Raw genomic sequence first — 27,265 nt, forward strand, 5'->3', positions numbered from 1 at the left:
AGCACATTTACAAAAGTTTTGTACCAGTGATAAATATACATGCTTTAAGAAAGTTTTATGTTTCAACTAGAACCCATCCTATGGTATAACAATGCAGTACCATTAAATCATTAATAGTGTATATACTTTGTTTTAGGTGTCTCAGACACTTGAGAGAATAAATAGATCCTTAGCCTGTGAAGCTTACATGGAGTAGACAGGAAACTGACAGTAAGTCATACAATCACAAAATATATGTATATTTTGTACTGGGGATTGAACCCAGGGGTGTTCTACCTCCAAGTCCTATTTTATTTTTTATTTTGAAACAGGGTCTCACTAAGTTGCTGAGAGCCTCACTCAGTAGCTGAGGCCGGCTTCAAACCTGTGTGATCTCCTGTCTCATTCTCCCAAGTGTTGGGATTACAGGTGTGCACCAATCATGCCCGGCCAAATGTATTTTTAATTAAGCTGCACATATAAACCATTTTACATGAGGGAAGAACCATGACAAGAAAATTTAACCACAATTGAAGCTTAATTCTTCCTTCAGTACAGAAACTTCCACAAGTAGGCATCAGTTCTCAGAAGTATAGGTTTTTTTCTCTCCATGTTTTCTGGTTTAAAAATAGAAGGTTCCATGGTTTCCTGAAGTCCCTACTTCTATATTGCTATAATCTTCTGAGAAAGGGTAACTTGTGTTTAGCCCCACAACCTGGGATGAAATCTGTACCCAGGAATAACAGTAATGTGAACCACTGGTTAGTGAGCATTCGCTATATGACTTGGCCACTCACAGCTGGCGAGTGGTGGCACAGGGATTTGGATAGCATGATTCTCTACTTTATACCACTAAACCATCCTGTTTTAGATAGGACTTTTCTCTTCCCAAAACTTGGGGCCTGAATTCTGTGCTGTACTCCTTCAAGTCATGGCCTTTCTTCTTTCCCTGTCTGGAAGTCCATTTCTTCTGGGACTAAAGTCTTACATCGTAGTCTCCCTGGTTAGCTATCTCATACATTTTCTTTCTGATCACTGATTTTTGTAGGACATCCAATAACTTCAAATTGCTATACCTCTGCATCTTTCAGTATTCCTGCTGCCTATGCATTCTGATGGGTGGATGGAGAATAGAATATTGCCTTGGGTCTGGGATCAACACTGAAAGTCACCTATTATAACTACCCAACTGATACTTGGATACAACTTTTACAACATTTCTGCTAAGTTGTTACCTTGGTGTTTGTGAAGAAATGTAGCCCATCTTCTGGTTACTGTACTAGAACATCCTATATTGAAGTGTATTGTCCCCTGTAACTTCCAGTTTTTGGTTTGGTTACAGTGTGATGATGATGATGATGTTGACAAGATTAAAACCTACTGACATCTCCAGCTCTTTCTTTCTTTCTTTCTTTCTTTCTTTCTTTCTTTCTTTCTTTCTTTCTTCTTTCATGGTACTGGGGTTCCTGGAAACCCTTCTACCTCTGGGCTACACTCCCAGACCTATTTTTAATATTTTTAAAATTTGGAAACAGGGTCTTTTAAGCCAGAGAGGCTGACTTCGAACCTGTGCGATTCTCCTGTCTCCACCTCTCAACCACGGGGATTACAAGGCTGTGCTACCTCGCCCTGGCTTCCAGCTCTTTTTCATTTGTGTTTGTTTCATTTTGAAACAGGTTTGCACTAGCTTGCTGAGTCTTGCTACATTGATTGAGGCTGTCCTGAAACATCAAATCCTCTTGTCTCAGCCTACCAAGTACTAGGATTATAGGCATGCACCACTATGCCCAGCTCCGCTAATTATACAAAACTTAAATCATCTTCTCAGGAACAGACTTCACAACATATAAAATGATTCTATGTTCTTATGAGTGTCATTTTTCTTATTAAATGTTGTTTCTAATCCTCTTGCTCTGAGCACACAAGAAGTGAGAGAGAAAATCATCTGGAGTCAGACATACTAAACTTTGAAACATTTACTAACTTACTGTGTTTCTGTTTTTGCATTTTAAAAATATTGATAATGACATAGAATTCAAAGAGAAGTTGTGAAACTTAGATTTCAGAAGATCATAAATGTGGTCCTGGAGCTCAGAGGTATGGAGCTGGACAACTTAATTTGCTATGATGCCTCCTCCCTCCCTGTGAGCCCCTCTGGGATTCTCTGGTCTCTGTGGCTGGCTCATTGGCTGTCCATGCTTTGGTCCATGTGGCCATTCTTATCACATTGGTTTTGATTTAATAGATGAACTATAGTTACTATATCTAGCTTTTTTTTTTTTTTTGCGGTACTAGGGATAGAACCGAGGGGCATTCTACCTCTGAGCTATTCTCCCAGCTCTGTTTTTTTTTTTTTTTTTAATTCTTTCTTTATTTTTTTGTGTGGTACTGGGGTTCCTGGAAGCCCTTCTACCTCCGGGTTACACTCCCAGACCTATTTTTTATACTTTTTTAAATTTGGAAACAGGGTCTCCTAAGCCAGTGCGTGCGGCTGGCTTCGAACCTGCGCGATCCTCCTGTCTCTGCCTCCCAAGCGCGGGGATTACAAGCGTGCGCCACCACACCCGGCTTATTCTTTATTTTTCAATAGGATCTCACTGAGTTACAAAGGGCCTAAGTAGCTGAGGCTAGCCATGAACCCCAGATCTTCATGTCTCAGTCTCCCAAATGCTGGGATTATAAGCATGTGCCACCATGCCCGGCTTCTAGCTTTTTCTTATGTGCGCTTCACCTATTTTGGTGGTGTGGATAGTAGAAAAGTCACAAAAATAGATAAATCAAATGACTTGAATTTTAGTCCTCGTTTTACAATAATCTATGTCATGTAATCTCCTGCATTTTCAAGTTACTTACTTGGCAAAATGGAATAATATCTGCCCTACTTCGGACTTTACAGGGTTGGTATCATATTTCACTGAAGAGTGTATAGGTTCTAAAGAGGGAAAGGTTGGCAATTGATGGGTAATGCTTTGGCAGATATTTTGAGAGTCATGCCTTTCAGCTTAATGTCAGAATGTCAGGCCCATTGATTCTAGTACCAAACCGAAGATGCTGAAAGTACCTACTTCTTTGAGGTTGGATTCTTGTCTCATCAGTACTTTGTATCAGGACTCTTCCTGGGGATCAATACAGTAAACATGTATTTTTAAAAAGGTAGTTAAATAAAAGAGTTGTCACCTCCCCAAATTCAGAGCTATCCTAAAATTATAAATTATTGTCTGAGGGTATGGAGATTAAGTTTAGATCTTGAATTTAACATAATTAAAAAAGGTAAATCTGCTTGAGGATCATTCTATAAAGATCTTCCAAGTGAGATAGGAGAAATATTTTAGAATATACCTTTTTATAAGCTGAATTATCAAACATGGAATAATTATAGTCAAAGCTTCTAGTAGGAAGAATTTCTGAATATCTAATCTTCTCTTACTTTCCATTCTACTATGTAATGTATAGTCTTATGGAAACTATATGTTATCATAGCGTAGTAAATAAGTTAGCGGAGTCATTTATCCACTGTGGACAGAAGCTAGGCTCCCTGGATTGTGAGGGACTACAGGTACACACCAGGGAGATTTACAAAATGTTAGTGCAGAGAAGGAGGGTAAAGAGAGGGCTTGCATTTATTGTACATCTACACGTCAGATTTTATGTGCTATTTAAATTCTCATTTAATCCTGACAATTCAGAGGTATCACAAATATAGCAGCTGGTATATGAGTATATATAACAGTTGGAAATGCCAATGTACCCAAAATCAGCTTCCTAAACTGTGAACCACGTCTGTTGATTCTATTTGTAGAAAATAACATTCAATCTTATTTATTAAAATTAAAAAGAACAAAAATTATTCTGTTCAGTGTTCAAGAGAAAAGGCTGCTGTCACACCCATATAGTATACCAAGTTCACTGCCTGGTGTTTAGTGCTGTTTTCTGTAGGGTTATCATTAGCTTACCAGGTTTTCAGATGATGAAATGGAAGCCCAGAAAACTGAAATATTTGTTCCATGTCCCACGACTGGTATATATTAGAACCGGGATACAAGCCATGTTTGCCTTCTGAGTGTGTGTTTGCCCTGCGCCTGGAACTCACTGGACCAGGAGACTGGGATTATCGCACTAATAGAGGACCTCGCAGTCCCTTCAACTCCTCAAGATTCCTTCCCCATAGGAGGGGGATAATTTTAGTCTGTTTCAGATAATAATCTTTTTTTCAGTCTTTAGAAAATTCATGAAGTTCTGTACAAATGTAAAGTAGTGTCTTTCAAAAGAAATTCTAAAGCAAAATTATATATTAAATTTCTTTCCTAGTTTAGAATCTTAGAACCCAACAGTGCTATCCTATAGGACACTCTGCAGTGTCAGAGGGTCCGCTCCAGTAGCCACTGCTTCCTGTGGTTATTGAGCCCTTAATATGGAGCCACTGTGTGGACCAGGAGCCAAAATGTTTGTTTTATTGAACTTTTCACAAATGTAAGTTTAACTTAAATTGCTCATGGTTGCTGCAACAGACAGAGCAGAATGTTGGATGATTTCATACAAAACTGTGGATTCTGAATGACTAGTTCATTGTTTCATGAATAATTAATAATCTAGCTCTGGCTGGTAAGCTAAAGTGGGTGTTTTGTACTCCCCTTGGTCCTGGTGTCTCCAAGGCATGTTGGATTTGTCATTTTAAATTTGGGCTTTTAGCCGGGCGTAGTGGCGCACGCTTGTAATCCCTGCGCTTGGGAGGCTGAGACAGGAGGATCGTGTAGGTTCGAAGCCAGCCTCAGCTGGCTTAAGAGACCCTGTCTCCAAATAAAAAATATAAAGTAGCTCTGGGAGTGTAGCCCAGAGGTAGAGGGCCCCTGGGTTCCATCTCCAAAAATAAATAAATAAATAAATAAATAAATAAATAAATAAATAAATACATTTGGGTTTCTTTTTTTTTTTTTTTTTTGTCCTGAGATTAAACCCAAGGCCATTCTACCTCTGAGATACATTCCAAGCCCTTTATATATATTTTTAATTTTGAAATAGGGTCTCCCTAAGTTGCTGAGGGTCTTGATAAGTTGCAGAGGCTAGCCTTGAACCTGCAAGCCTCCTATCTTGGCCTCCTATAGGCATTAACAGTGATGTGTCATAGCACCTGGCTATCGTTTCAGTTTAAAGCAAAAAGGTTATTTTTAATTTTCTTGATTCAGGATGGATTTAATCAATCAGATAATTAACATTTACTTGTTGGATGAATAGACATAATAGGTAGGTAGTGTACATTGCTTCACCTTTCCCTGTCTGGGCTTTTCTTCTCTGTATAAAATGGGAGAATCGGCCACTGCAGGTTTATGCTGATGTTTAAAGGCCTCCAGTATGAGGTATAGCCTCTGGCATGAGAAGCTGTAATCACTACATGTCAGTTTCCCTTGCCTTACTGTTGAGAGCATTTGTTGCCTGTAAAGGAAAGCATGAAGTTCATGTAACTGGCCAACATGTGTCTAAGTGTCCATCATAGCTGCATCTCTCTGCTGGTCGGCATGCATTTCTTTGGTTCACAACTTGTAAAGTTTAGCTCATTAGGTAGGATAACTCTGTGAAATTAAGCTAAATGCTTTCATTGCGTTTAGTTTGCATTTGATTTTGCAATTTTTAAAAATATAAAATCAGAGGGAGTATTCTTTTCTTTCTACAATGCTATCTTACCCTACCCAATAAATGACTCATTCAAAACTATATCTAATTGGGAGCATCTTAATTTCTGTAAATGTATTCTACGATATTGAAGTGATTATATGAGTTTTGGAGGGATTGCATGCATTTTATAGGTAACGGGAAGAAGAGGGCACTCCTTTTCCCTCTCCTCAGTGTGTAGGATGTTGTGAATCATCACATGTGTACATCTTCAGAAAATAATTATATTAGGACAGTAACTATAGACGTTCTTAGCTGTGTGACTCAGTAGGACATTTTTTCTTTAGCTCTATAGTTTTAACTATTTATTTTCTGTAAAGGAAAATGGAAACTTCACTAAAGGAAGTTCTTAAGAACTTCTATAAAGGATTTTGTTGACCTTCTGTCCAAACCAGCCACCCTTATCAGTTTGTGGAAATTCTTGTTCCAGTGATATGGACTCTAATGCTTTGATTGTATCTGGCTGAGTAAAGAACTGTACCTCTGCTTTATTCTAACTGATGTTTGGGGGAGAGAACAAATTCTTCAGAGAACCTGAAGCCCGAGGGAGATTTTGCCTTTGATCTTATCTATCGGCTTTTCCTTTTTAACTTAAGGCTAATCTTAAACTCGAATTTTCCTTTTTCCTTAGAAAGACCCCATAACAATTTTCAAAGTGAAAGCATGAGCAATTTTTCAGAAGGTAATCATTATGAGATCAACTTTAAAACACTACAGAAGGAAATTAAACATATACCCTTCATAATCCCCTCGGCCTGACAAAATGATTCTTTCTTTCAGTTTATGAATTAGTAACACAATTGGGCATCGCAATGCATTGTTAATCTTTTAAACTAGTGTTTCAGTCATGAGAAGCAGAGAAGTTAAGGACTAAGTCACACTAGTATTTTTTTGCGGGAGAGTTTTCAGGAATAGATTAGAATTAGATTAGACTACAGTTTGGAATCTCATATTGCCAGCAGACTAAACCTCCAAACCTTGTAGAACTTTAAAAAGCATTGTGGAACCGTGAGGATAACGAAAGTGAACTAGCGTATATGCTTTAAGTTTTCTGGATCTTTTTCTTCAGCTAGAAAAATAACATAGATGAGCTCTAAAAGAATACGATGCAAAGACTTCTATTTTATACCTTTCTGTAGAAGTACCTATGCAGGCTTTTGATCCCAGAAATAGTGTGAGGGACTCCTTGTCATTTTGGGGGGATTGTGTTTTCTTCCCCTCTTCATATTCTCCTCCATGGTTCTCATTGGAGCCACGCGCAGGCATTTCTGTCTTCTGCCTGGGACAAGGCCCACTGACAGTGAGTGTGTTAACTCTGGTCTCCCTGGCATTATACTCGAACCAATCAAACAAACGATGTAGCAAGTGCAGTGCCCATAGCACTTATACCCAGTAATGGCCCCAAAGGGTTCGTTACAGATGGCTGTTCCTTGACCCAGTGCAAGGCAGTCATAAAAATTCATCAGGCAACGGGAATCCGTCCAAAGTCATTTCTCAGTGAGTCATTTGTCACTGTTAACAAGAATGAGTTAGGGACACGTGGAAAATGTTTGTTATTTTTATGGCAACTAAATTTCAACAGATGAGCAAAAACTTGTCATTCAGCACTTGGGAACAGTTGGGTTATTTCAAAGCCAGCAATCCTATTTCCTTTAGGAATGCTTATGAATGTCTATCATTCAAACATCTTTCTAGTTACCGGTTCCCCGAAGTGGCTTTTTATGTGCAGCTACAAAATGGACAACATAGTTGGGAGTGTGGGCACATCCCTGTCGTCCCAGTAGTTGGGAGGCTGAGACAGGAGGATCCCAGGTTGGGGATCAGCCTCAGCAACTTAATGAAACTCTGTTTTAAATAAAGAATAAAATAGGGCTGAGGGAGGTGGTGTAATTCAGTGGCAGAATACCCCTGGGTCTAATCCCCAGTACTGGAAAAAAAAAGTGGGGATAAAAACAGGTCATGAAGAAGAAAGCTAGCCAGGAGTTTATCCTTTTCTTTTTTTTTCTTTTTCTTTTTTTTTTTTTTTTTGGTGGTACTGGGGTTCCTGGAAGCCCTTCTACCTCCGGGCTACGCTCCCAGACCTATTTTATATTTTTGAAACAGGGTCTCTTACGCCAGCGCGGCTGGCTTCGAACCTGCGCGATCCTCCTGTCTCCGCCTCCCAAGCGCGGGGATTACAAGCGTGCGCCACCACGCCCGGCGGAGTTTATCCTTTTCACATGTCTTCTAACCTGCTTGGGCATCTGTTTCTTCACATGTAAAGTGAAGCTGGTGTTAGACAATCCTTCAAGAGCACTTCTGTATTAAATGCCTATGACTTATGAACCCGGTGATCTTAAATAAGTGGTAATACCTCGGTTTCTTCCCAGTGATCCTGAAATCAGGGAAAAGGACATTTATTTGTAATATTCTATAATCAACAAGTAATATCTGTAAGCTACGTAGTTATGAGATACCTTTTCCAGGCTTTTTGCTATATGAAAGATAAACTTATTTCTGTTCGATGTACATATTAATCTTTTTTATTTTTTTGCGGTACTGGGAATGGAATCCAGGGACATTCTACCTCAAAGCGACACCCCCCAGCCCTATTTTTTATTCTTTATTTTGAAACAGGGTCTCACTGTGTTGCAAAGAGCCTCACTAAGTAGCTGAGGCTGTCTGCGAACTGTGATCCCCCTGTCTCAGCCTCCCAAATGGTGAGATTAATCTTAATTAGCAATTTAATTTGAAAAACTTTTGTTTGGTAACTGCTTATAGTTTCATATCCTTGTGTGAAGATTATATTGACCTGTTTTCTACTTGAAATAAGCCTTGCACGTAAGCTTTCTATAAGTGTGAGCAGAGTCTATAGATACGTAAGTGTTCTAAAGAAGGTACGACCACCTTCCTTCTAAAAATGGCACTCACCCTATATATAAAAATATTCTTCCAAGACAAACACTCTGGAACCATTGTTTTACTTTCCTTACAAGGCATCCCATTAAAGATTTGGAAGAAGCCCCTAGTTGACCACCATGGTGTCATGACAGTTATTTGTAACATATACATCCCTGCTTAGTGGATCAGAAATAATTCCATTAAATTAAAAATATGGCTTATTTGCCAGGGTTTGTGTGTTTATGCAATTATGAAGGCGTTTTCAGCATTGAGATAATGAGTCCAATGGTTGACATTATTTTAGATAGACTTGTCATATCTATTGTTGTCCATGAGCCTAGATCCCTTGGGGATGTTGAAACAGCAAAGTACTACCACTTTTGTGCCATCTTGGAGGTGGCTGATCACTCAGAATGATTGAGATTGCTGTATCAACTGAAAGAGAAACTGTAAGGAGAGTATTATCAGATTAATTTAAACAAGGACCTCAGATACAGGCCTGAGATGAAAGGTTAAGAGGCAGGGCTTAGAGTGACCTGACTTGGTTATCACACACAGTTCTGTTGACCCAGCCTTGTGCAATAGTTAAGAACAAAGTTTATACTGAGTAGGGACAATCCACAGAAGGGCAGTACTTTTTATTGATTAACATTTTTTACTTTTTTACTTTGAGGATACTATTATAAGTATTTTTTCTTGCTTCTAGAACCTTAAATCTTCCTCAATCAATATTATTTGCTTAGTTACCATGTAGGGAAGGCTACAAGCCTTCCTAAGTATTTGGGACTTTTTTTCCCCCTAAATATTTAGCTAAGATTAGTTCTATCTCTGTTTTTTCTCTATTCTTATCATTTAACTTTGTTTTTTGATTGACATAGTATTTGTACATATTTTTGTAACAGAGTGATGTTTTAAATCATGTATATTGGGGAATGATCAACTCAGGATAATACACATTTTTATCACTTTAAAGTTTTATTTTTTTCTTTATGGTGAGTATGTACAAACATCTCTTCTACCTTTTGCAATACATCCTGTATTATTTCTAATTATCTTCACTGTGTTGAGCCATAGAAAATCAGAATTTATTCTTCTTGTCTGCTTATTTTTTTCTCCTACGACTGTATAGATCTCTAATACTATAACATTGTTTTTTTCTTTTTGTCGGAGATCTAAGCCCTTTCTTTTATTTTTAGGGCTATAACCTTTGAAATAATATTTGTGTCTCTAAATATTCAAGCAGATGCCTACCACTTAGGTATTTTTCCCTACCTGGGAATTGCCTGGTAGGGATCCTAGATTTGAGCTGGTAATTTTTGTTTCTTTTTAATATTCTAACAAGGCATATCATAGGTGTGTACAGTATTAGTTAAACAAATGGACATCCAACCTTTGTAACTGCAAACATGAGCATAATTCATGAAGCTACTAATTGCTGCCTTTTGTCATGAGATCTATCTGTGTATATGTCAGATCAAAGCAGCCTCAGTTTCACACAATTTTAATTTTAAAAAAGGAACTAATTTAATTTAAAAAATCTGTTATATCTCAACCTCCGCAAAAAGCTAGACATAAGTTTTTATTTTTTAGTATAAGGACAGTTTTCTATTGTAAACTGTCCATTTTAGAGTTGCTTAGAGTCTAATTGATAGCCAACCATTTTTTTTTTTTTTGAACATCTGTTCCTTTGTGTGGTCTGGAGGAGGCAGGTGAACTGGTCCTGACTGACAGATGATTACTCAGATGAAAATGTGCTTCTTTTCTTTTCCCAGCCTCCCTTGCAGGTAGACTGAAGCCATATGAATAGTTCTCATTTGGCCAATGAAACATGAGCAAAAATACCATGTGTGTCACCTTTGTGTTAGGACATCGAAGAGCTCTTAAGCCTCCATTATTCTTTCTTTGTAGAGTTCCAGATGGTGGAAGTATAAAATAGGAGAAGGTGAGTGATATGAGACAGGAATGCATTTCTCAATAAGTTGAGCCATGAAGATTTGGGGTTTGTTGGCCGGGCATGGAGGTGCACACTTGTAATCCCCGCGCTTGGGAGGCTGAGACAGGAGGATCGCACGGGTTCAAAGCCAGCCTCAGCTACTGAGTGAGGTTCTCGGCAACTTAGTGAGACCCTGTTTCCAAATAAAAATATAAAATAGGTCTGGGAATATAGCCTGGAGGTAGAAAGCCTCTGGGTTCCACTCCCAGTACCACCAAAAAAAAAGATTTGGGGTTTGCTATTGTAGCAGCTAGCATTAATCACCCTGATTTAAATGATAGGCAATATTCCTAGTGTTATAAACTGGGGGATCTGGGGCCATTACCTAGAACAGAGAATCAACTGGGAGAGCTTTGAAAAAGTTCAAATTTCTGGCACCCATGTAATATCCACTAAATAAAAGCTTAATAGTCGATGAATCAGTATTTTTATCATGTTCCTCAAATGATTCTAGGTCATTCCCTTTGATTCTAAATGTGTGCCGCTTCACATCAAAGTTTATTCTGTGGGATGATGAAATGGAAAATTAAAAGTGATAAGAAAGAACCAGAGGTTTTAGAGCTAAAACAGGAATGGACAAATATGACTCCTAGGGCTAAATTTGACCTCAGTGTCTGTTGTAGTAAGTAAAGTTTTATTGGAATACAGCCATGCTTATTTGTTTATTTAGTGCCTGGGGCTATTTTCACTCCAGAGGTAGAGTTGAGTTGCTGCAACACAGTGACTAGGCACCCCACAAAAGCTGAACGTATTTATTATCTGGCTTTTACAGAGAAAGTTTTTAGACTACTGCTCTACACATAGCCTTTTTGTTTAAAAAAGGCACAGCTCTTGGTTTGACCTCACCATAACTGGAAGACTCAAATTCACAGTGCTCTTGATAAGTGTATAAAGACAAGTCATGGAAAGTGACTCAAGTTTTGGGTCAGCTGCCTCTTATGGTATTTCCATGCTCAATGGAACAGTTTAAAGGCAGATTCCCTTAGTGCTTTGTCATCTGTCAGAACTTCAGAAGCACCGATGACAGCGGGCCAGTCGTGCAGTGGGATCTAGAAAGGGCTGGATGATGTTTATGAGAAAACAAATTTCAATTTCAAATATGTCTGTATTCTTGTAGTTTTTTTTAACAGTAAATGAAAATTATGAATCAGGTTAATATTTAATGGTAACCAAGTCACGTTTAGGTACACTTTCCTTCAAGCCTATCTTTCATTCATGTTTAATTTACATCAAACGCTTGGCACCATCTAAAAATGTAAAAACAATCTATATTTAAATATATATGTACATTTATGTATGCATATTTAAACGCACACATTGAAATATAGATTTTAAAGCTGTCAGATATGGGAAATTCAAATTACAAGTGCATTTCTGGGGGAATAGCTATTCAAGCCTGCCCCAACTGAAGGTATCCGCCAAAGATCTTTTCAGCTCAGTGCATCATCATTGTAGATCGCCCTTCCCTTCACCACCCCAATAAATACTCCTTAAGGGGCTGCCAATGAGAAACCTAGTGAATCATAATAAAAAAAAGGCATGCTCTTGTTTTTTTTTTTTTTGTGGTACTGGGGTTCCTGGAAGTCCTTCTACCTCCGGGCTACACTCCCAGGCCTATTTTTACATTTTTATTTGGAAACAGGGTCTCCTAAGCCAGCGCGCGCGGCTGGCTTCAAACCTGCGCGATCCTCCTGTCTCTGCCTCCCAAGCACAGGGATTACAAGCGTGCGCCACCACGCCTGGCAAGGAATGCTCTTGTTTTAAGTAAATAAGAGTAGGCTTTTCCTCCATAGGCTGTCTTTGTTATTGCTCAGTGAAGAAAATAGAAGTGTATCATGTGTGGTGTGTGTGTGTGTGGGGGGGGGTACTGGGGATGGAACCCAGGGGCATTCTACCTTCAAGCTGCATCCCCAGCTCTATTTTTATTATTTATTTTGAAACAGAGTCTCACTAGATTGCAGAGGGCCTCACTAAGTGGCTAAGGCTGTCCTTGAAACTGCGATCCTCCTGTCTCAGCCTCCCAAATGCTGGGATTACAAGTGTGTGCCACCACACCCAGCTTGTGAATTGTGTTTTTATCACAGAGAACCTCACCTGTTATCTCTAAGATGCCAGGGGACATCCCGATCAGCAGTTGTCCTGCGGAGTGACTCAACGTTGAGGTCAGAATGTGATTCCATAGCTGAAACCTTCCTGGAGCTTTGATGCATTTTTTGAAGGAAAAAGTTATGTTTAAGCTCTGCTCCCCCACTGGTTGAATTTATATAACTTCTTGGAGCCAGAGAAGAAAGAGAAATCAAAGCAAAGCATACAATGTCATTATATTCTCTAATGGAAACAATTGGCAACATGTGTACCTAATTTTGACTATCCACTCTTCTTGTCACTTATTATGGATTAATTGAGAGTGGCAGTCCCAATTAAACAGCTCCTAGTAGCATGTAATAGCTAATTGTGAGCAGGTTAGAAGCTTTCTTTGTCTTTGAAAAGGTCTCTTAACTCTCCAGGGCATGTCTGGTTTAGATTGAAGTCCTGACCTGGTATTGGATGATTTAAATCCAAGAAGGTCCTTTAATATTTAGATTCAAATAAAGAATTTACACTCTGTGTCATATGTTCAGCAGGTGACTGAGACCATGTGCTCTATACCACACTTAGTAAAGAATTATAATGTGTAAAGAAGTCATGGTAGGCTGTGACTAGCCTTGCAGTTAGGAGTAAAAGCAGGCCAGAATGTGAGGTATGTTCATTTGGGCCACTGGAGTCACTTCTGATTCAGTTCAGGTAATTTTTTCTAAAAAGAGTTCATGCTCCCCTTTTTTCTTCCTATATCTTCTTAAGTTCACACTCAAGCACGAATTGACTTGTGCAGGTACTATTACCAAATGGCCGGGCCAAACAATATTTCTCTCAAAATGCTTTGGCTAACAGTGTCTATGAAAATGATTAGGAAAATCAAATATAGATCAGGGCACATAATATTTGTTGTAACAACCGCTGTAATATTCCCAAGTCAGTTTTCTAAGCATCGTGTAAGCTTAGCAGGCACACTAAAAAATGAACTATGACAGCTGAGGTTTTATCAAGACAGTTCTCACTGATAGAAGGAAGCCTATGGGTGGAACCACAGCTCTCTTGATGAGCATGTTTGCATAAAGCATCACTTTTCAATAAGATGCCGCTTCTCTTCCCTTTGTCTTAGGACCAAATAAAAAACTTACAAGAGTCATCATTTCACTTTGAAATCATTTATGTTTAAAAATGGACCTGGATAGTTGAGAAAATTAGCACAGCCCACTTCAGGATGTGTCTCTGAATGTCTTTTTCATCTATCTCAGTACCTTTCTTTTTGACTCACTGTGAGGACTACATTTAGGGAGGTGGGTCCACTTGCTCTGCTTTTAAACCATCTACCAGCCTCTGTATCCGTGTGTGTGTGTGTGTGTGTGTGTGTGTGTGTGTGTGTGTATGTTACTGGAGAGCAAACCAAGGGCCATTCTATCTCTGAGCCCCCAGGTCCATTTTTAAAATTATTTTGTTTTGAAACAGGGTCTTTCTGGCTTGCTGAGTGGCTTACTACTTGCTGAATCTATCCTTTTAACCTGTGATCCTCCTGTCTCAGCCTCCCCAATACTAGGATTACAGGTGTGTACCATGCTAGGCTTCTTTTCCATTTCAGGATGCAAATCCTGAATAAATTTAGCTTCCTACTCTGTCTCTTTTGTTTTTTCAGACTTATTTACTGTACACATAGGGCAGAATGTAAGTGACACATTTCCTAAAGCAGTCAGGGGAATTAGAATTAAGAATAATATGATAATATGATAGTTTTTTTTTTTCTGGTACTGGGGTTCCTGGAAGTCCTTCTACCTCTGGGCTACACTCCCAGACCTATTTTTACATTTTCATTTTGGAAACAGGGTCTCCTAAACCAGCGCGCACGGCTGGCATCGAACCTGCGCGATCCTCCTGTCTCTGCCTCCCAAGCGCGGGGATTACAAGCGTGCGCCACCATGCCCGGCATATGATAGTTTTTTGCTGTTATTGTTTTTGGAGAGGAAGGGCAGGAATCTATAGATAAAAGAAAACATAGATCAGTCTATCAGTTGAACATGGGTTATGTTGTGGATAACAGGAATTTAGAAATATCACTGCTTACACAAAGATATATGTTTGTTTATTCTGCACGTAAAATATGGAGGCTGAATTGATGGTTTCTTGTAATCTGGGACACAGGTTGCTTCCAACCTTTCATCTTACAGAGGATGGTGGAGGGGTTATATGACTCTCACCCTAATGGATGGAGCACTAGACATTCCAGCCAGGTTCCAAGCAGCAGAACAGGGGAATAGGAAAAAGGGACATGGACCTTTCCTATACAGACTTATTTCAGGAGTGTTTACACATTACGTCTGCTTACATTAAACTGGTCACAACTTAATCACCTGCTCTACTTAGTTTCAGGGGAGGCAGAGACTTGTCTTGAGTGTGGGCAATCAGCTGAAATTTTTGAGTTCTAATAATGAGGAAGGGGTGAAAAACAAGTTTTGACATATCCAACAATCTCTAGTATGGTCATTTAGGTGGGAATGTATTTATATGTGTCTTCTTCCCGTGTTTAGAATACACTCACTCCTCCACAAGAGAGAAGGTTTAAAATCCTCTCCAGTTACTGGAATAGCTCTCAGGTCAGGATCTCTAGGTCATGTGCGAGCCCTTTGGTTGGGTCAGAATAGTCAGGTAAGCTTCATCATTTTCTGGTCTCATCTTGACCGACAGGCTTCAGTGAAGTTGTAATATAATGATTGCAGCAAAAACTCTCCATTGGAAAAAGAGGGAAGCCAAATACGTTCCAGTAACTGAGCTGTAGCAATTTCCAAACCCTGTTAGGCCACAACTGGGAAGAAGCCGGGTCCTGCTGGAGGAGTAGGCTTTAGGCTTAGTGCATCTGGCAGCTATTGGGTCTACTCTCTGGGAGGAGCTCCTTTTTCCCATTCTCTTCTCTGGTCTTATCTGAAGTGGGCCTTGGACAATTGCCCTTCTCCCTAGCCTCTGTCCTGTAGGTGGAGGACTCAGATTCTAGAGGTTGATTTAGGGCTGCAACAAATGCAAATTTTGGAAGGCCAAGCCTGTGGTTTTAGTTCTCTCCCCAAATTAGTGTTTGGTCTATTTGTTTCTAATTGGTACTCCTTTGAGTAAGCAAAGCTAAGGATTCCTTTACACTGCTCTGTGTGTGTGTGTGTGTGTGTGTGTGTGTGTGTGTGTGTGTGTGTGTTTACTGGGGATGAACCCAGGAACATTCTACCTCTGAGCCACACTCCCCAGCCCTTTTTGTATTTTTGTCTTAAAACAGGGTCCCTGCTAGGTTGCTGAGAGTTTTGTTACATTGCTGAGGTGGGCCTTGAACCTATGATTCAACTGTCTCTGCATCCCAAGTACTAGATTTACAGCCAGGCACCATTGTGCCCAGCTCTTTACACTGTTTTTACAACTAAAGGATCTTTTTCCTATTGACCCCCGAGCTCTGTTTACCATTCTGCTACTTCTATTAGATTGCTATAGCTGTCATAATAAAGAGCCATACATGGGATGGCTTAAACAAAAGAGATTATTTTCTTTCAGTTCTAGAAGTCTAAGATCAAGGCGACAGTGGGGTTGATTTCTTCTGAGGCCCCTCTTCTTGGCTTCTGAATGACCATCTTCTTCCTGTGCTTTCATGTGCCCTTTCCCTGTGTTCTGATCTCTTCTATGTTCTGTGTTCTGATCTCTTCTTATAAGAACACCATATTGGATTGGGCTCAACCATATGAATTTGTTTTAATTTAATTACCTCTTAAAAGTCTCTACCTTCTAATTCAGCCACATTCTGAAACACGTGGATTAAGATGTCATTGTGAATTTGAGCGGAGCACAATTTGACCCATAACAATACCCCTTCTGCTATTCTCAAAATAGGCTTGGACGAGAAGGCTGCATTTGAATATGATCTGCTGCTAGGCTACTCCTATCACCGGCAGAAAACTCTCATATGATGGGAACTGGAAACAGGACTTACCTCCCGCTAAGTCTAAATTCTTTTCCAAGAGGGTTCAGTGTAAGTACAGATAGCAGCAGTTCACTTTCTCATTCTTAAAAAGCTCCAAATTTAATAGACTTATATAAAAACTTAGGCTAAAAACCCTGGACAGAAATGTATTCACTTCCATTTCTGTGGTTAGCTTTAACTGGAACTAATTTCTTTCACAATTCTTTACTAAAAGGGGCCCAAATGAACTGTTTAATTTTTTTTTTTTTTTTTTTTGGTGGTACTGGGGTTCCTGGAAGCCCTTCTACCTGTGGGCTACGCTCCCAGACCTATTTTTATACCTTTTTTAAATTTGGAAACAGGGTCTCTTTAAGCCAGCGTGGCTGGCTTCGAACCTGCGCCATCCTCCTGTCACCGCCTCCCAAGCACCGGGATTACAAGCATGCGCCACCATGCCCAGCGAACTGTTTAATTTTTTTTTGGGGGGGTGGTACTGGGGTTCCTGGAAGCCCTTCTACCTCCGGGCTATACACCCAGACCTATTTTTACGTTTTTTTTTTTTTTTAAATTTGGAAACAGGGTCTCCTAAGCCAGCGCGCTGCTGGCTTCGAACCTGCACGATCCTCTTGTTTCCGCCTCCCAAGCGCCGGGATTACAAGTGTGCGCCACCATGCCCGGAGAACTGTTTAATTTTTAAACCATGTGTCTTAGGTGTACAGGTTAGGTTGGCTGGGTATAACAAGAAGCAGTTTTATGAAATGTCACACTATATCATGACACGGAGCTCCAACTTACCGGCCTGCAGTGTCTTTATGCTTTCTGATGGTTGTCACACTTTTAAATCAGTGCTACACATTGAATCTGTTTGGCTATGCCCAACAGAGATGCAAAACAAGAGTGGTTTGACGAGATAAGAAGAAGTGTTCTTTCTCTCTCACATTAAAGTCTAACTGTAGGCAGCTCAGAGTTGATACATATATTTGGAGTGCCTCTGCTTCCAGTTTTCTACACCACCATTTCTTGAGTGTGATTTCCACCCCCCACCCCACCCCCGGTGGTCCTAACTGATGTGCCAGTCATCATATCCCTACTCCAAGCAGCTGAATAGATAAATAGGGATAAGGAGGAAAACCTCAGCTGGTTGTGGGGGGTATAAGCCTGTAATCCCAGTACTTGGGAGGCAAAGACAGGAAGATTGCAGGTTCGAGGTCATCCTCAGCAATGTAGCGAGATTCTCCATAAAAATGCAAAGGGTTAGGGTTGTGGCACAGAAGTAGAATGACTCTGGTTTCAATCCCCAATACTATACACACACACAGGAAGAAATCCTTTTTCTTTAATAACACATCTCAGAAGTCATACATAAAGTTCTGTTTACATCTCGTTTACCAGAACTTTGTCACATGACCCCATTTAACTGGGAATGAATCTGGGAACTATAACTATATTTAGGGCTAACAAAATTTTAATATCCTTTTCATGGAAGAAGAGAAACTAGAGACTGGAGGACAATGAGAACCTCTCTTACAAGTAGAAAAAATTTGCTTCCTCTTTCATCCTTTTACCCTGAAACTTTTGCATAGGTTTTTCAACTACAGAATAGTAGCTATTGATATTCATCATGCGTCTGTTAAGGAATGGCGTGCTGGTTAATCTGTTATCAACTGGACTGGATTGAGTGATGTCTAAAATGTTGATGCAGCACACTCTGGGTCATTGGGGGTGTTTTCAGAAATGACTGGCCAGTGAGCCGAGGGCGGAAGACCTGCCCTGACTGTGAGGAGCACCGTCCAATAGGCTGAGGGCCCGAATGGAATAAAAACAGACAGAAGCGGGAAGGTAGGTCCCACAGGTATACAGCTAGATTCTTCTTGAGTTTTTTTTTTTCCCCTGCTATAATCATCACACACATCACACCCCATGGATTCACACCAGAGACTCTGCTGGCCTTCAGCCTTGAACTGGGGCTACATCATTGGTCTCTATTATTCTGAAGCTTTCAGCTTCTTGCACTGAACAGCCTCTGGTTTCCCTGACTCCTAATCCTGCAGGTAGCTTTTGTAGGACTATTCAGATATAGCAATATCTGGAGACATTGACAGTGTCTAGAGACCTTTTTTTTTCTTGGTAGTAGGGATTGAACCCAGGGACATTCTACCTCCAAGCTACATCCCCAGCCCTTTTTATTTTATTTTTATTTTTACACACACACACACACACACACACACACACACACACACACACACACACATATATATATATATATATATATATATACACTTTTTTTTCAGTACAGGGGATTTGAACTCAGGGGCATTCTATTTCTGAGCTACACCCCCAGCCCTATTCCATTCTTTATTTTGAAACAGTCACACTAAATTTTGGAAGGCCTCACTAAGTAACTGAGGCTGGCCGTGAACCTGCGATCCTCCTGTCTCCGCCTTCCAAGTATTGGGTTTCCAGGCATGTGCCAAGGAGGCTGGCTGGGATTAAGGGGTTCAGTGATGGTTCAGCAAGGGCAGAATGGGAACTAATAAACCAGTCTGTGGATCATGTGCTCACAGAGGAGAAAACTTTATTATGGAGGAGGTGAAGACACTGAAGGTGAGATGTTAGTTAGGTCTTAAGGATATGCTGTTGCTTTTCAGATGGACTATGAAGGGATACAGAGGGAGGAAGGGGAAGGAAAAAGTCCAGGCCACCTGGTACAACTATGGAGTTTTGGCCTGAATCTAGCCCATAGTCTGAAGCAGGTCTGTTTGCGTCTAATAGAGGTAGCACCTTTTGCTTTGGACAAACTTTCCTTCCAGTTTCTGAGCCTGGCTTTGGAACTGTATCTGCCTTGGGGGGAACTCTACTGAGCATCTGAAATGGTGTTTTCTTGCTCTGGGAGGTCTGGGGCTGGCACTCTGAGTGTCAGCTGCAGCGCTTGAGAAGCCCTAGAGGACTGGACTTGGATGACAAAGCTCCTCTGGCCTGGGTGGAGCTTGCGGAGTCCTGAAGCAGCTTATTGCCTGCATTTAGGGAGATCTCTGGTGTGTAGGTGAAAGATTCATGGGCTGATACTGGCAGAGATGAGACTGGAGTCAGGGTTCATTGTAATGTCGTTCTGGAGCAAATTGAAGTTCTCTTAAGTGCTGTCCAAACCAATGCCATAATTAGCTTTAATCCTTTGAAACTACTATTAATGGGAAGATCGTCTGCTATAAACATTTAACTGGCAGCAGGATATGAATCATAAAAAAATTGGAGTTTGGAGGGAACAGACATCTTTGTATCAAATATCTTTTTGGTACAGAGTCAAAAAAAGTGACACATGAATCTCTAAACAAAATCAAGATAAAAATGGAAAATTCTTTAGAAGACAGTTTAACTTTTCCTTTATAAATTTTAGCTTCCAGGATTTCTTCAGAATCTGGGTTTCCTTTTAGTTGTTTGGGAGAATTCATCATATACTAAATTTAAGTGCAAAACAGGAAAAAAATAATATGATTCTGCGACATGTGTGATATTAGAATTTTTTAAAACTCAGGTAAGTGGCAGTTTCATAAAATCATAGACTGTAAATTTAGAAAGACCTTATAAATAATCTTTCGACTTCTTCAATTACAAATGAGAAGCTTGAAGTCCAAAGACATTGTTGAATTTATTCAAGTTCAGGTAGTTAACTACTGGCTCATCTGGAACCCAGATTGAGTTTCTTTTCCTGGGATTTACTTCATCAGAAAATGAAGTTTTATTTCTCCTAAGAATTTTCAAAATTGGCAGCGATTTGTCTATTTTAGTTTCATAACAGTTTCCCAGTACAGTTTAGGTCTATAATTCCTCTAAGTTGTATCAACTATAAACAAACGATTAGGACTGATCTTTGGTTGCTTGTGCTTTGGTGATTTTTTTTTCTTAATTTTTTGTAAAATCTAAAAATCCTGGTGTGTTCTCTTTTCTTATTGGAAAAAAGAGGAAAAACTCTCCCTGCTTTGTAGTGTGGAGGTTTTTCGAATCAGAGAAGAGAATCAATTGTCAGTGAGAACATTCATGAGATTAGGAGAAACCTTTTTAAGTTAATGAATGAGCACTTTATGATGAACTGTTTTGGATTCCCTGCAGGAGGAAAGTAAATGTGACAGACAGTGAGGTAAAGTAACATCTTAAAGTCTCTCAAATAGGTTGGAAAAGATTTCCGAAAGACTTTGCAAAATGACATCTGGTAAGCTCATTTGTGACTGCAAATTAAAATTATTCTTTGGCCCCAGAAATCCTTTCTCACAGTCAAATGGGGGATGCTGTCACTTCATCTGACCTGGTGTTTCATAAACCATGAACTTTGTGGCAGAGTGGGGCGCCTTCTTCTTTTAGAGTTCTCCAGACTAGTCCAGGCTTGTTCAGGGTGCTCTCCCCATAACTTTTGAATTTTTAAAAGACTGAGTCTAAGTGCTGTCACTGTTCCAACACAGCTCTACTCCAACTATTTTCTGGGTCAGCATATTAACTATTTTCCCAGATGTAGCTTGGCCTCAGTAAGACTCGATGATTCAAGTTTCTGTTATATAAACAAGAAGGTTTGTACTCACTGTCTCAATTTATGTTGCTAAGGTCTTTATTCATTGCATTATATCCATAACTGCCACATCAAGATTCATATTAACAAGTACAGATAGTATATCTGTCTGTACTTTCACTTTACTAAATGTACTGTACATTTTTACCAAAATCTAAATGATCCAAAAAGGTTAAACTATCCTGATAACTTTTTCTCTATAATTTTGTGAAGCAGACAAATGGTCCTTTCCCATATTCCTTCTTCCTCTGCTCTTCCTGGGAATTCACTGGGCATCTTGGCTTTCTAGCAGGACATGAACTTCCCCAGTCTCCTTTCTAAGTGATGTGACCATGTAACTAAATCTGGCCAATGGAGTGTGACCTGAAGTATGATTTTAAAGAGCTTGCTCCTTGAAAGATACATGTTGTATCCCAAATTCTCTCTGCCCTTTTCATTGGATAGCAGTTGCCTAGAACCCACAGATAGAAGCCATGTCTTGAAGATACCAACCTGGAACTACCAACCTGAAACTGTTTAACTTGAATAGGGAGAAAAGAAATGATTTCTGTTTCATCACTGTTATTTGCAGCCTTTTTGTTAGGTCATTAAGCCTTGTCCTAATCAATATACTTTGATAGACTGCTCAAAACCATTCCAAATTGTTCATACCTAGATGAAGAAGAAACGGTGGAAATGTTTTTAGATTTTACAAGGATGTCTTGTGGCCAAAAATGATGTTCCCTTTAAGAGTATGTCTAAATATCAGAGACATTCTTATCATAGCTATGGAATAGGAAACTCATAACAACCCCAGAGGCTTAGCAGAACTCGTTAAACTTCATTCAGTTCCATCTTCAGAGAATTTGTTACTTGAAAAACAAAAAACAAACAAAAACAAGCCATGACATGGTTTTTAGGTATCATGGAGTAAACCTCCTCCACTTTTAAGTATGTCATCTGACAATATACTGTGATGGCTTTAGCTTCTGAAAATGGGCATACATTTAGGAGTACCATTTGTGGGAGAAGAGGATCAATGTTTAGAAAATGCACAGTGAGAACGGGGTGTGGTGGTGCACTCTTGTAATTCCAGCATTTGGGAGGCTGAGACAGGAGGACCCTGGTTCGCGGCCAGCCTCAGCTACTTAGTGAGGCCCTCCCCAAATCAGTGAGACCATGTTTCAAAATAAAGAATAAAAAATAGGGCTGGGGGTGTTACTCGGAGGTAGAACCCCCCTGGGTTCCACCCAGTACAGAAAGAAAAGAAAAAAGAAAAGATGCACAGTATAACAGATATTGAGCTAACCCATCTCACAAATATTGTATATAATTCCCATGATAGCTCTATAAATACGATGTTTTGTGCACTGTGTGCAGATGATGGAATATACTATCCGAAGCTTTGGAGAGCCTGTCAAGTGACAAAATAAGAAGAAAGAGACGGGCATGGTGGCACATGCTTGTAATCCTAGTACTTTGGAGGCGGAGACAGGAGGATCATAGGTTTGCAGCCAACCTCAGCTACCTAGTGAGGCTCTCAGCAATATAGTGAGACCCTGTTTTTAAATAAAATATAAAATAGGTCTGGGAGTATAGCTCAGAGGCAGAAAGCCTCTGGGTCCCAGAACCCCAGTACCACCAAAAAAAAAAAAAAAAAAAAGGCTGTCAGTATAGCTTGGAGGTAGCATGCCTCTTGGTTTAATCCCTAATACAGAAAAAAAAAAAAAAAAAAAATAGCCAGGAAAGTAAGAAGAAAGGCTGGGACTTGAACTCAGGTTTTTGTAGCCCTTAACTTTATGGTTTTTATAACAGTGGTGGCAATATATGAAAGGATAATAAAAGTAAATTCACCCGATAAGCAAGGTACTCAACAAGATAGACCATCTTCTTAGGTTCCGCCTCTGTCCTGGTGCATATCCTCTTCTACTGGTGTTATATTCTTATATCTTAATTTTATACAGTAGCTTATTTTGATGTGCAGAAATAAAGAGATAATCTGGGATCATGAAAAATCATTCTTTTTAAACAGGGCCATATCAAAATAATCTTTTTTTTTTTGGTGGTACTGGGGTTCCTGGAAGCCCTTCTACCTCCGGGATACACTCCCAGGGGCTACACTCCCAGACCTATTTTTTTAACTTTATGTGGAAACAGGGTCTCTTAAGCCAGCGAGGCTGGCTCTGAACCAGCGCGATCCTCCTGTCTCCGCCTCCCAAGCGCAGGGATTACAAGCAAGCGTGCGCCACCACGCCCAGCTAATCTTTCATTTTTAAACTCTTTCATGGCCTCAATCAGAAGGTAATTCATTTTCCCCACATCTTTCACTGAATAGAAATTCTTCTTTCTATATGACATAAGTCCTTTATGTTGTAATTCAGGTGCACATAATGACCATCTTATTGAGTGAAGAAGAAGAGCAAAAATAATAATCTTTGTTTAAGAGCCTTTTCTGTTTTAGGAATTAAATTTTTGCATTATTAATTTTCCTCCTTTGGAATAATAATCCAGGTTCCTTTAAACTGTTTTAATCTCCTTCATTTTAGATCTTTGTGAGTTGCCTTAAGCCTATGTCTTCAAGTTTTACACTTTTTATTGGTAAAATATCAATTTATTGTGGCAGTACCAATAGATAATGTTGATTACTTGGTAGGTGTTCAGTGCTATGCTAAGTGTTGTTGTAGTGGGTCATCTTATTTAATCCTCACCATCATTCTGTGAACAAAATACTATTATTAGATCTGTTCTTCAGTGGAGGAAAGAGACACTTAGAGACATTAAGTGCTATATGTGCTACAGGATGAGAGTTTCCAAACCTATCTCTCAGAAAGGAAAGGGGTCATCTTATAGTTCAGGCTTCATAAATCTCTCAAATCAAGAGGTACTTTTTCAGTTTCTAAAAGCACATATGCCTCAGATGACCTCAAAAGAGTCTAGTCTCCAAGGCTTGTAGAGGTCACCTATAGAATCTTAAAAAAGGCAAAGAAATTTGACAAATATATTCATTATTCTTGCTGGGTGAAGGGTGGAGCAGTGATGTCACCATTGCAAGGTTTGGATGGTATCACAAACAGCCTTAAGAAAGAGGTTTTCCTAAAGCAATGTCAGTTATTATATTACATTAAGTGAACATCACAGACCAAAGATTTATTCACAGGGTAAATGAGCAAAGCCATTTTGTCTTAATGCCATGTGAATGGGGACTTGTGGTCAGGATAAAATTTCTCATGATGGCATCAAACATCCTATATGGAAATGAGATGTTATACTGTCCCCAGCAGATAATACTGATAAGAAATTTAAAGAAAACTATTTCATTAAATGAAATATATTTCTATATTGCTATTCTACATGATTTAAGATATTTATGTGGCTAAATAATTCAAGTATTATAGGTAGACATTAAATTACTTTATCAATATTGCTAAACGTTTGTATAAGTCTATTTGATGAGAGGAGTTTTCAGTTTTCTCTTTGGGTGAATGAAGGAATGAATTCCTTATATACAGGAACATTCAGTAACTTATTCAAGTTCATGTAACTAAAAGTGGGATGGCTGGGATTTGAGCCCAGATATGTCTGACTCAGGAGCTCATGGTGAGTACATAGAATGATGGATTTCTAGAATGCTAGTTCTGAGGTTTGCTATAAAGAAATTGGGTCTGAATTTGTGCTGTTGTAACTCTCTTACTGAGGATTGAACTGAGAGTCTTGTCCATGCTAGGCAAGTGCCCACTGCAGAGCCACACGTCCAGCTTGCATTCTCTTTCTACTCTTTCTGGTAGAAGGAATTTATGCCCAGTTCTAAGAAATTAAGTACCATATATGTAAATAAGTTTTTACTAGGTACAGTGCAATGAGGGTTTCAGTGTGTGTCCCCCCTCCTCCTCTTCTCCTTTCTTTTTCAGTTATGGAAATGAAACTCAGGGTTTGGACATGCTAGGCAAGTGCTTTACAACTTAGCTACATCCCCAGCCCTCCTGCTTCTCTGTCCTTCTGTTCAGTAGCTCCTTTTTAAATTTAAGAGGAAATGCTTTTTCCAGAATTTTTTTTTTCATGGCCTCATTCTATAGAGGAGAAGATGGAGCTGCACTAGATAATTCCACTTCCAGGAATACTTCTGACCTATTATAATGTAGACATTACATAAAGAGTCTTAGGCAGGTCATATAACCACTCTGGCCCTGTCTTTTCATTTGGAGAGCAGGGACATTGATTCTTTATAATGACTTCTCCTTTCCTCATTCACTCTCCCTCCTCCATCGAATTGGAAGATATTTGGAAGGATGCTTATGCAATCACTCTCTTGCCTTAGGATGAGTAATTATGCATGATGGAAAACACATGAGAGTAGCTTGTAAGGCTATTAGCTTCCTCCTCTCCCATCCACATACTCCTACCATCCACACCCACATCTTTTTGCTAAAAGCTAAAAGCAACTGATATAAATTATGTGATACTACTTCTTGGTTTAATGCACCAAATATTTTATTCCATTTATTGCCACAGGCCACTGACACCCGCCTTTATTCTTTTCTAGAGGAAACGGACTTTTTCCTCCCTTAGTTGAACTATGCATGAAGGAAGCCAATTTATTAGGTCCGTGGCAGTTCCTTGGATGTTCAGACATATGGTCCACAAACTGCTTCATTCTGTTTTAAATCAGTTCCTTCTGATGAGTTCCATTCTCTCTGCCATTTATGCCACAGGTGAAGTAATGAAGATGCTTATTGTGGCTTCCTGTTAATATTCCAAGGCCCCAGGCTCTGAACAGCAGGATGTCTGTTCTCCAGCTGTTTTTCCAACAGGAAGAAGGGATAAAGTAAACAAAGCATACACAGTAGTTCATTTGAAACCACAGGTAATCCACAGCTGCAGTGAAAACAATTCAGGGTTGCCAAACAGGTCCCTCAAAGAGAGTCACATCAGCAAAAGCAACTCCAAAATAATTTCAGGGTAGATGTCAGTTTAAGTCCTTTATACCCAGAGTGCAACTAACTTATAAATCTAGGTATGGATAACTGAGAGCTAATTCTATTTTAAAGTTCTATGCAGTACAAAAGAGACAATCAGTATGAATCTACAAAGTTATTACTATGTAATAGTTTAATCTTAAAATTGAACATAAAATGTGTCTGAATTGGCAAACTCTTCAAAATAGAAATCTTGTGTAACACTACTGCTAGTTTCTTTCAACTTAATTTTAGTAGACATAATTTCTCAGGACACTTGAATGTAATACAGTCACTTGAATATACAGAAATTTTATCATATTTTTTGTCTTTTTTAGTGATATAGAAAATGTGGACAAATATATAGGCTTCTATGATAGTGTTATTGAAGAAGGACTCAGAACCTGATTCCTGGGCCAGTTCTCTATCTCATATGGATATATGAAGTTTGAAGTCCAAAGCGAATTTCTTTCTTTGATGTAACCTTGATGACTTAAAACCTAAGGTGATAAATACCACATAAGGCTCAAATTAATTCATTGCCAAGCACCTGACCGCAGTTCCTAATGTACATGACAATATGTCCCCAAGGAAAGATCAACTTACCTCTTAGTCATCTATAAGATCTAAATTCTGAACTTTGGAAGTCCCGCCAATGAATTCCCAGAAACTCCTTTTTCTTTTGAACAATGTGCATATTTACTCATCTCAATGAGGCAATACTCATAGCGGGGCCAAGTATGATTCAGAATGAACTTGAAGTTGGATTAAAGAAATCATGCAAAGTCACAGGCTTGAATGGTCATAGATGTTGTCAATGACCATTGGTGATAGTGAATGGCCTTACCAAGCCAGTCATGACTACCTATCTGATGGTGACCATGGAAATACTCATGTGCTAAATTTTATTATACTTTTTTATTATGTTTAGAGATAATTTTCAACTTGTTGGCATCATTTTTCTTATTATCTTTTTATCATTATTCATTATTATTATGCTTTGTTATTTTTTCCTATTTTAAATTTTATTTATTTATTTATTTATTTATTTATTTATTTATTATGTTTAGAGATACATCATTCCAGACTGCACTTGTACATCAGGGGTATCCATTCTTTCAGTCTTTTGGGTAACAGAAACTTACTATCCCAATCTTAATATATTAGAAGATCACCACCACCAACTCCCTTAGTTTAAAAGACTGCAAACTGGATCAGAGCTTAGCACACTA

This window comes from Muscardinus avellanarius (genome assembly GCF_963383645.1).
Source record: "Muscardinus avellanarius genome assembly, chromosome: 11".
Taxonomy (NCBI): domain Eukaryota; kingdom Metazoa; phylum Chordata; class Mammalia; order Rodentia; family Gliridae; genus Muscardinus; species Muscardinus avellanarius.